The sequence below is a fragment of the Phacochoerus africanus genome, chromosome 3, assembly GCF_016906955.1.
Source record: "Phacochoerus africanus isolate WHEZ1 chromosome 3, ROS_Pafr_v1, whole genome shotgun sequence".
NCBI classification, from domain to species: Eukaryota; Metazoa; Chordata; class Mammalia; order Artiodactyla; family Suidae; genus Phacochoerus; species Phacochoerus africanus.
The window spans coordinates 166,231,547-166,241,579 of record NC_062546.1 but is presented as its reverse complement, the minus strand read 5'-3'; positions in this window follow the sequence as shown (position 1 = coordinate 166,241,579).

Sequence of the window (10,033 nt, the reverse complement as noted above, 5' to 3'; positions counted from 1 at the left end):
TGTACACACACGCGCATATATATATGTACACACATACATATATATACACACATATAAAGAAGTTTTAAAATTCAACAAGAAAACAACCACATTTATAAGAGCAAAATACTTAAAATGGACACTTCACCAGAGAAGACATATGGATGACAAAATAAGCATATGAAAATATGTCCAACATAATCATTAGGAAAATATAAGTTATAAACACAATGCCTAAAATTAAAATTTTCAAAAGCTGGCAACACTGAGTGCCAGTAAATTTTGAAACAACTAGAATTCTTGTACATTGCTGGTGGAAATGCAGAAGAGAATGTCACTTTGGAAGAAAGCGTGGCAATTTCTTACAGATTTAAACATATCTTTACCCTATGAACCAGCAATACCACTCCCATATGTTTCCTCAAAAGGAATGAAAATTTGTGTCCACACAAAGATCTCTATGTAGATATTTATAGCAACTTTATTAATAATTTTCCCAAACTGGAAGCAAACCAAGTGTCTATCAACTCACTCATGGATGGAAAACATGTGGCACATCCATAAAATGGGATATTACTTCGCCAAAAAAAGATGTGGCCAGCTGATACGTGAAATAATATTGATGAATCTCAAATGCATTATGCTAAGTAGAACATGCCAAACTATATGATTCTACTTATATGACAGTCAGAAAAAGATAAAACTAGCAACAAAAAGCAGAGGAGTGGTTACAGGTGAATTGACTCCAAAAGTACTTCAAGGGAATTGGGGGGTGGAGGGACAGTGACAGAAATGTTCTAAATCTTGATGTGATGGTGATTATGTAATGGCACACAGTCATTAAAATTCCTGGAACTGTTTACTAAAAGATAGAATTTACGTATTAATAAACCCGATTTAGAAAAATATAAACTTCCCACAGCAGGAAACTCCAGGCCCAGATTATTTCAGTGGTATTGAACTTCTATTTCTATTGAACGTTGTGTAGCACCAATGTTATACAACTCTTTTGGAAAATAAGAAACACCACTTCCTAAATCATCATATGAAGCAAGTATAGCTCTTTTTCAGAGCATGAAAAAGAAATGACCAAAACAGTTACTGAAGAACATCCTTTGTTAATATAAACATGAAAATCCCTAAAAAAATACCAGCAAATCAAATTCAGCAATATATAAAAAGTCCTCAGGAATGTACAAATCAAACTTAGGACTGGTAATTGAATCTAGTAAGGTCACAGAATTTAAGGTCAATATTATCAGAAATATTTTCTATGCACAAACATCAAAGAATTGTAAAATATATGGTATTTTATAAAAATAAGATACTTAGGAATATGTTAAAATATGCTATAAGATCGCTCCATAAAAACTAAAAAATATTGCTTAGAGAACATTTTAAAGCCCTAGGATAAAGAGAAACATAATATTCATTGATTGGAAAACTTACTATTTTTAGGATGTTATTTCTTTCCAAGATGGTATGTACATTAAATGCAACCCCAATAGAAATTCTAGCAGGCTATTTTTCTAAAAATCTACAAGCTGATCCTAAAATTTTTATAGAAAAGCAGACAATTTCAAATAGTCACAATCTTGGAAAAGAATCACAGCAGTACTTGATTTCAAGACTTACTATAGAGCTACAGTAATCAAGATAGTGTGGTATTGGTAAAAGTATAGGTAAGCACATCAGTGGAAGAGAACAAAAAGGTCAAAATTAGACCCACACATTTATGGTTGATTAACTTTTGATAAAAGTGCCAAAACACTTATCAAAAATCTATCAATGTAGATGAATCATAAATCTAAATGTAAAAGCTAAACTGTAAAGCTTCTAGAAGTATATATAGGAGAAAGCTTTGAGTTGTGATTTAGGCAAAGGTGCATGGATAGGATTAAAAAGTCAACAATTTTAAACTGGTAAATTTCATCACAAAGATTTCTGTCATTAAGAAAAATCATTAAGGCAAACCACATATAACTACATTTCTGACAAAGGATTTGTTTTCAGAATATATAACAATACTTTTACAGCTCAATCAGAAAAACCCCAAATAGCCCAATTTTTAGAAGGGGAATTTTAAGAAACAGAAAACAGGAGGTAGTATTTTTACCGGAAACCTAGAACATCCCGACTGCCACTTGGAGCACATCATTGTTGGAGGATTAGGATGACATCATCTTTGCTACTGAGATTTCTTAGGAATTTTCCCAGAGCCAGGCTCACAGAATGTACTTTTGAAGGGAGAGGGTAGAAATTTGCTATTTATTCTATTTTGTTTAAAATAATTGTATAACATATTATGCACCTAGAGAACTAGAGTTCCCAGAATACTAGGAACTGACCATCAATTGGAGGGAGGTATTGTTAGGTTTGTTTTTAGGAAAGGGGGTTGTTGATTTTCTTTTTTCTTGATGAAAGCTCACTGGCTCTATTTGGAGCTCACAACTGATAAATAGCACCAAGAAAGACAATAATTTGCCCATTGTGTCCAAAAATATCCAAATACCCATCTGAATTGTCCTCAGTTTTCCCCTTTTCTGAAACTACTCCCTTTATCATACAAAATATGTGTCTGGAAATTTAGATAATGTTTTAAGAATGGCGTTTGTTCCAGATAATTAGATAACTTTATCAATGGTTTAAAAAAGTGGTCCATTACAAAATTATGTGACCCTGAGATGAGGTCTTATCTAATTTAATAGTCCAAGATAGAAACTATTCTTATCTACTCTGTATCAAAAAGACATTTGAAAGTATAGTTTTTCTTATGCTAAACCTCAGATTCATAACAGATATTTCAACCCAAATCCATTTTGTATTATGCATTGGACGACAGAAGAAGCTCCACCATTCTCAAAAGGGAATCAAGAATTTAGATCCAGCTTCTAGGTGTGTTGATGGTATACCATGGTCGGCAGAAGCTAAAACAGTTGTAGTGAGTTAGGGGTCTTTCTCCTCAGTGGTTGCCCTGACATCTTGACATTCCTCGTATTTATTTCCAATTGGCCACTATAACAAGTTACCAACAAGTGGGTAACTTAAAACAACAGAAATTTTATTTTCTCATAGTTCTGGAAGTCAGACATCTGAAATCAGTATCCCTGGAGTTCCTGTCGTGGCTCAGTGGTTAATGAATCTGACTAGGAACAATGAGGTTGAGGGTTCGATCCCTGGCCTTGCTCAGTGGGTTAAGGATCCGATGTTGCCGGGAGCTGTGGTGCAGATTGCAGATGCAGCTCGGATCCTGTTTTGCTGTGGCTGTGGCGTAGGCTGGCGGCTACAGCTCCGATTGGACCCCTAGCCTGGGAACCTCCATATGCCTCGGGTGCAGCCCCAAAAAAGACAAAAAAAAAAAAAAAACCAAAAACAAAAAAGAAAAACAAAACAAAAAACCAAAATCAGTATTCCTGAGCCAAACTCAAGCTGTGGGCAGGACCATGCTTGCTCTGGAGCCTCTAGGGAAGAATCTATCCCTTTCCCCTTCCAGCATTTGGTAGTTGCTCACATTCCTTGGCTTGTGGCCCCAACTTTAGAATAATTGGAATAAAAAGTGCCACACTCCTCCCAGTTTCCATTGATTTGTGTGCAACAATTAGCTTGAATGTTAATCTACACTTTACCAGTCCAGTGAGTATTCAATCCAAATCATCAAATATTTATTAACTACCTACAGGTATCTGTTCCCTCTTTATTAAAATATGATATTATGCAAATCTTTAGATGAACAATACAGACTAGAAATTTAACAAGGCTCAAATGTCAAAAGAACGTACTAGGAATCTAAGCTCAAATTCTACCTGAAGAATGATGAATTCCATAAACATTTGTGATAGGCCAACCTATTCTATGCCAGGCATTTTGCCTACCTCTGAAGAATCAATGATCAAAAAGACTCAGTGCCAACTTCTAGGAGCTCACCTTGGAACAATGAGACATGTGGAAGCAAAAACAATCATCCAAATTCAACAAGATAGAAGCTGTTGAAGTCACTAAGTAGTTTCTTTGTCTCAGAGATGTGACATTTGAGGTGAAAGTTCAAAGACAGGGTGACATTCTGAGAGCACATAGAGTTAAAGAAATTCCAGGCAGAAGCCACAGCACGTTCAAAGACACCGAGGTGTAAGTGTGGGCGGTGTTCACTGGGGAGGTCAAATGGCTGGAATGTTGGGATTGAGTCAGACAGAGGGCCTTTACATCATGGCCAAGTGCTTAGACTTTATCTTATAGGCATCCTGAAGCCACTAACGGTGGATGTGATGCTGCTAAGCTCTTTCAGAGCTGTATGACTTTTTCTCTTGTCTCTGCACCAGGGAGAGTTGCAAAGCCAAACGTGTTACCAACCACCTCAGGCTCTATGCTACAAAAGCAGACTGCCTGATTAAAAGCTAAGAAATGATTTAGCCTTCTAAACTTTAGGAAAAATCCTTTTCTCCTTTAATTATGACTTTGGAGATGCCAGTATGGCCTGAAGGGATAGGGTATTGGGACCTGCTTCTCAAATCCAGGCCGAGAAAATTTGATTTGTATTTCGGTCGCCTTATGAATCTAGATGTCCACTTTCTTGTTCTGTGTCTCCAAGCTGGCTTCAGATCAAGTGTGACTATCATGATTTTTACCTTTTGTTGCTTCTACTCCTTCATCTCAGATGCAGGAGAAATAACTTGAACTAGGGGTGGCACTGAAAGTTCGGTGCTGGCTGGCCCTTTCTGACTAGCCCACATCATGGCATTTCTCTTTCAGGAAGGCTGGTGTCAGGGAGAAAGACCAACCAGAAGAGGGATTTGGGGAGAAAAGGAGGCTGCTGCCAAGGCTCCAGCTGATGATAACAGAGAACCTGATGAGAGCAGATGCTGTGGAGCCTGGCCAGGTTTGAGAGCAAACGCTCTCAAGGAAGGATGGCCACCCCACATAGCCCTTGTCCTCCTTCCTTAATGAACCCAGGCTTCTAGAAGTGGCCCATACCCTGCATGAAGAAGTAAAAACAGCTGTAACATGTTTCTGAAAGAGGATCTCTTAACCTCTTCAAAATACCTCTTTTGGAGTTCCCATCATGGCTCAGTGGTTAACGAATCTGACTAGGAACCATGAGGTTGCCGGTTCAATCCCTGGCCTGGCTCAGTGTTTAACGAATCTGACTAGGAACCATGAGGTTGCAGGTTCGATCCCTGGCCTTGCTCAGTGGGTTAAGGATCTGGCATTGCCCTGAGCTGTGGTGTAGGTCGCAGATGCGGCTCAGATCTGGTGTTGCTGTGGCTGTGGTGTAGCCGGTAGCTACAGCTCTAATTAGACATCTAGCCTGGGAACCTCCATATGCTGTGGGTGCAGCCCTAAAAAGACAAAAAACAAAAAACCTCTTTTAACATTTTTTAAACAAAACAAAGGAGAACAAAGAATAAAACATTTCTCTGTAGAGAATGGCTAGAGAATTCTAAGAGTCAATTCTCTACAGTCAGAGGGACTTACACTTTACTAATATTGCCAGAAGGAATGAATGGGCAGCCATATTGCCATATTGTGGAGGTATTTGGGAATGTCATAAGTTTTTTTCTTTTCTGTTTTTTTCTTTTTAGGGCTGCACCTGCAGCATATGGAAGTTCCCAGGCTAGGGGTCCAACTGGAGCTGCAGCGACTGGCCACAGCCACAGCCACAGCAACATGGGATCTGAACCACATCTGTGACCTAAACCATAGCTCACAGCAATGCCAGATCCTTAACCCACTGAGCGAGGCCAGGGTCAAACCCACGTCCTCGTGGATACTAGTCAGGTTCGTTACCACTGAGCCATGATGGGAACTCCTATCATAGGTTTTTTTTTTAAATGAACTTATCCAACTCTAAGCCCTTATATGAATGGAGTTGGGGAGCGGAGATCCAATTTCTGTGGTTTCTGGCCTTCCCTCACCTCCCCTGGGCCTCACAGGATCTGGAAGCTTGATGTGGCCCCAGGATATAAGAGGTGAGCCTCTCCCATCCATTGTAGTAGTCTTGGTGGGTCCTCTTTGCTTCTGTTCTGTGCTTGGCAAGAGTCTTATCCTTCTTCTCTCATCTTCTCTTCAGTCTGTTTTCAAACTGAAATCTGCCCACTGCCACAAAAAGCAGTTATGATTGCTGTGAGCAGAAATCTGCATGGCGTTCTCTATTGTTCATATGAGCAACCTTTCCATTATCTTTGAAGGTCTCATCATCATTGAGGAAGCAGCCTTTAAACCGTCATCTTCTATTTCCCTTACTCAGACCAGGAGGAAGAAGAAGGAGATTAAATTCACATCCCCGTTCATGATTAGGGCTAAATAGCTATGCCAGCTCTGCCCTTTCTTTTCCTGATAACGACAGGAAGGATTTGAATTAGGTTACGTAGTCCAACAATCAAGTGGTTTTAAAATATCTCTGTGCCTCGCACACTATCCTCTTCATTAGTGTCCTCTCCTCATCTTTACCATTACTTTTTGAATTTATGCTCTAATTAAGTTTGTGATTCAGTCAACCCTTATTTATTGGATTTCTTTTATGTGATAGTACTTTGCTGAGTACTCTATTTTGCTCTCAATTTCTGGTGCAGAAATACCAGCAAAGTTCCTTAATTGAATGCCTCTAGATGTAGAAGGCGGAACAGCCCAAACTGCTACTTTTATGCATGCTCTTTTTAATGAAGAGGACAAATATGATAATTTAGACTTGAAATTACTGGTTTGGGAACCTGAACTATCCTGATTTTGTTCCCCTGCCCCCCCCTTTTTTTCCTGTCTGTGCATGCAGCATATGGAAGTTCCCAACCCGGGGATCAAATCTGCACCACAACAGCAACCTGAGTCAATGCAGTGACAATGTCGGATCCTCAACCTGCTACACCACAAGGAAACACCTTTTCTCTCTTTTGATTGGACTTATCAACCAGTAATTGCAAAATATCTACTGAGTACTGTATTGATACATTCTGAAGAAAATGTCATCAACCTTATCAGTAATACATTCTGCTTTTCAAAACAGAGACTTGAGGTTAAGAAACAAAAGAATTAAAAATAATTGTTTTTATTTAAATAATTTCTTTTAAGTCAGGAAAACTCCAGTCTTAGTGAACAAGGTGATAATAGATGTATTACTTTTAGTTCTTTGCTCCTTTGAGAAACTATAAATATTTCCTAAATGGGGAGATCTTAAAAGGGAGAACAAATAAACCGTGATATATACACACACACACACATTTTTTTTTAATTTTTTTTTTTTTTGGTCTTTTTAGGGCCACACCCATGGTATATGGAAGTTCTCAGGCTAGGGGTCGAATCAGAGCTATAGCCACCGGCCTAGGCCACAGGCACAGCAACACCAGACCTGAGCCCCATCTGTGACCTACACCACAGCTCACAGCAATGCAGGATCCTTAACCCACTGAGTGAGGCCAGGGATCGAACCCACAACCTCATGGATACTAGTTGGGTTTCTTACCACTGTGCCCAACGGGAATGCCTGTGTTTTTATATGAAAGGAACTAAAGTTAGAAATTATTCATGGATAAACAGCTGTGCAAACCTATTCTAATTTATTCAGTCTTACCATTTACAGTGGTCATTGTCTATGTTTAAGGCTCAACTGTTGATACTTGGGGAATGCACAGGTGAGCCTAGTTTAAGGAATTTACAATGTTAATAATATTAACACTTGAATACTTCAATATTATTAGGTGCTTTAACTTTGAAGTCCCAGAGCTTCAAGCAGAGTTGAGATAAGGAAATTCCGGGATATTGATTTACTCACTGGACCACTGACTTTTAAATAGTCTCAAATCTTAACATTGAAACCCATGATGACAGGAGTTCCCATCACGGCGTTGCTATGGCTGTGGCATAGGCTAGCGACTATGGCTCCAATTCAACCCCTAGCCCGGGAACCTCCATACGCCTCGGGTGCGGCCCTAAAAAGACAAAAACCCCAAAAAGCCTATAATGACTATACCTTCCCTTGACTCCATTTCTCCCCCCGGTTACTGCCTTCTTTCTTTTTCTTTTCACAGCTACACTCAACACCTGGGCATACTCATTCTCTGCTTTCTCTCCATCCACTCGCTTCTAATCTAATCTCAACTTCATCTACCAAAACATCTCTAATGCTCCATGGACCCTTTCCAGTCCTCATTTTACCCAACTTGCTCCTCCTTGAAATACCCTCTTCTCTTACTCCTATACTCTCCAGGTTTTCCCCCTACCTCCAGGGTGTCCAATGTACAGATTCCTGTTTAAGCTTAGTTCATGTTCAAAATTTCTCAAAGCTCAAATCCTAGGCCATCTTTTCTTCTCATTTTCTAATCTTCACTAAGGTGATCTCATCCTTTATATGCCAACAACTCTCACATTTATATTTCCTTCCCAGACTTCTCTGAGCTTCAGAGTACTCTCTGTCCCCACTGGGAGATTTCCAAGGGCTCCTCAAACTCAACTTGTCCCAAGTGGAACTCATGGTCTTCACCTCTTCATGCCAATGTTTGATGTGCCAGCAAATGGTACTGTAGTCCACTTAGCTGTAGAAGCCTGAGACCTGGGGATTGGTCTTGAAACTCTCTTCCTTTTAGCTTTATCTCCCAAGAATCCAGTACAGAACCAATAGCTTCCAACTATCTCTCAGATCCATCCACAACCCTGCATCTGTACTTCCGCCCTAATCCATCTTCCCCTGCCTGGACTATTGCAGTAGCCACTCATCTGGTCTCCCATACTCCTCTTTTCTAGCTCAGTATGTTCTCCCCACTGCAACCAGAATAGCTTTTTTTTTTTTTTTTTTTTTTTTAATTGCAAGTCTAGGAGTTCCCGTGGTGGCTCAGTGGTAACAAACCTGACTAGTAACCATGAGCATGTGGGTTTGATCCCTGGCCTCACTCAGTGGGTTAAGGATCCGGCATTGCTGTGGGCTGTGGTATAAGTCGCAGATGCAGCTTGGATCTTGCGTTGCTGTGGCTGTGGCGTAGGCCAGCAGCTGCTGCCCCAGTTCGACCCCTGGCCTGGAAAATTCCCATATACCTCAAATGCAGCCCTAAAAGAGGAGCCAAAAAATAAATAAATTGCAATTCTGATCAAGTCACTTGAATGCTGAAACTTTTTAATCACTTAGCATTGCTTGCAGCAGAAAGATGATACTCTGACTACCTTTAAAGGCCCGTTATGACACCATCCACCCACCCCATGCCACCCCCGGCCCTTGTTCCCTCTACTCCTCAAATACTGACTTAATTTCAGTTGCTTTAATGGGCCATGGTCCTTTCAGTCACAAGGTCTGACACAGTTGTTCACTTTGCTTGAAACTCTTCTCCCTCTGTCCTTTCTAGGTTGCCTAGGTAACTCCTACTCACCTACTAGATGCAAGGTCACTTCTTCACAGAAGCCTTCCCTGATCCCTGAGACCGCATCAAATTCACTGGTTTTATACTCTCATAGCACCATAATCTCAATAGAAATTATCATTTATATTTATATATTCTGTTGTATAATGATTTATAATTAGTGTCTATCTTGCCCACTAATCTGTTAATTTAAGAGAATAAGGTCTCATTATTATTCTTACCATTTTACCCCCAAAGCCTTGTGCAGTACCTGGCACACATACTAGACACTCAATAAAGTTTGTTGAGGAATGAACCGAGACATAAATAAATGAAGGTCATAGTGACTTTCCCGAGGTCAAGATGGCAAGACTGAGATCATGGCTAGGTATTCTAATTTCTAAGACAGATTACTAGTCTTCTCAACAAAGAGCTTGTCCTGGACTGCTCTGAATTTGGGGGGAGCAAAGCAACTTTACAACTCATCAAGTCCAATTTCTCAGCCCTACCATTTTTTTCAGATGGCATTGATTCAGAGAAGATATTGTAAGTATAGTAATTTTTCTTCTTTCCACAAAACATGTGCTATCTTTTTGCTCTGCTTTGAAGAGGTATTATGATAAATCATCCCACTACTTAAAACTTGTAAAGCTTCTTGAGATTCTCAGTAGAAATGTAAGGTACAGGTCAGAAAGAGCAATTTTGTCTCTTGCAATAGAATTTTCTGTTTAAAAAGCGTT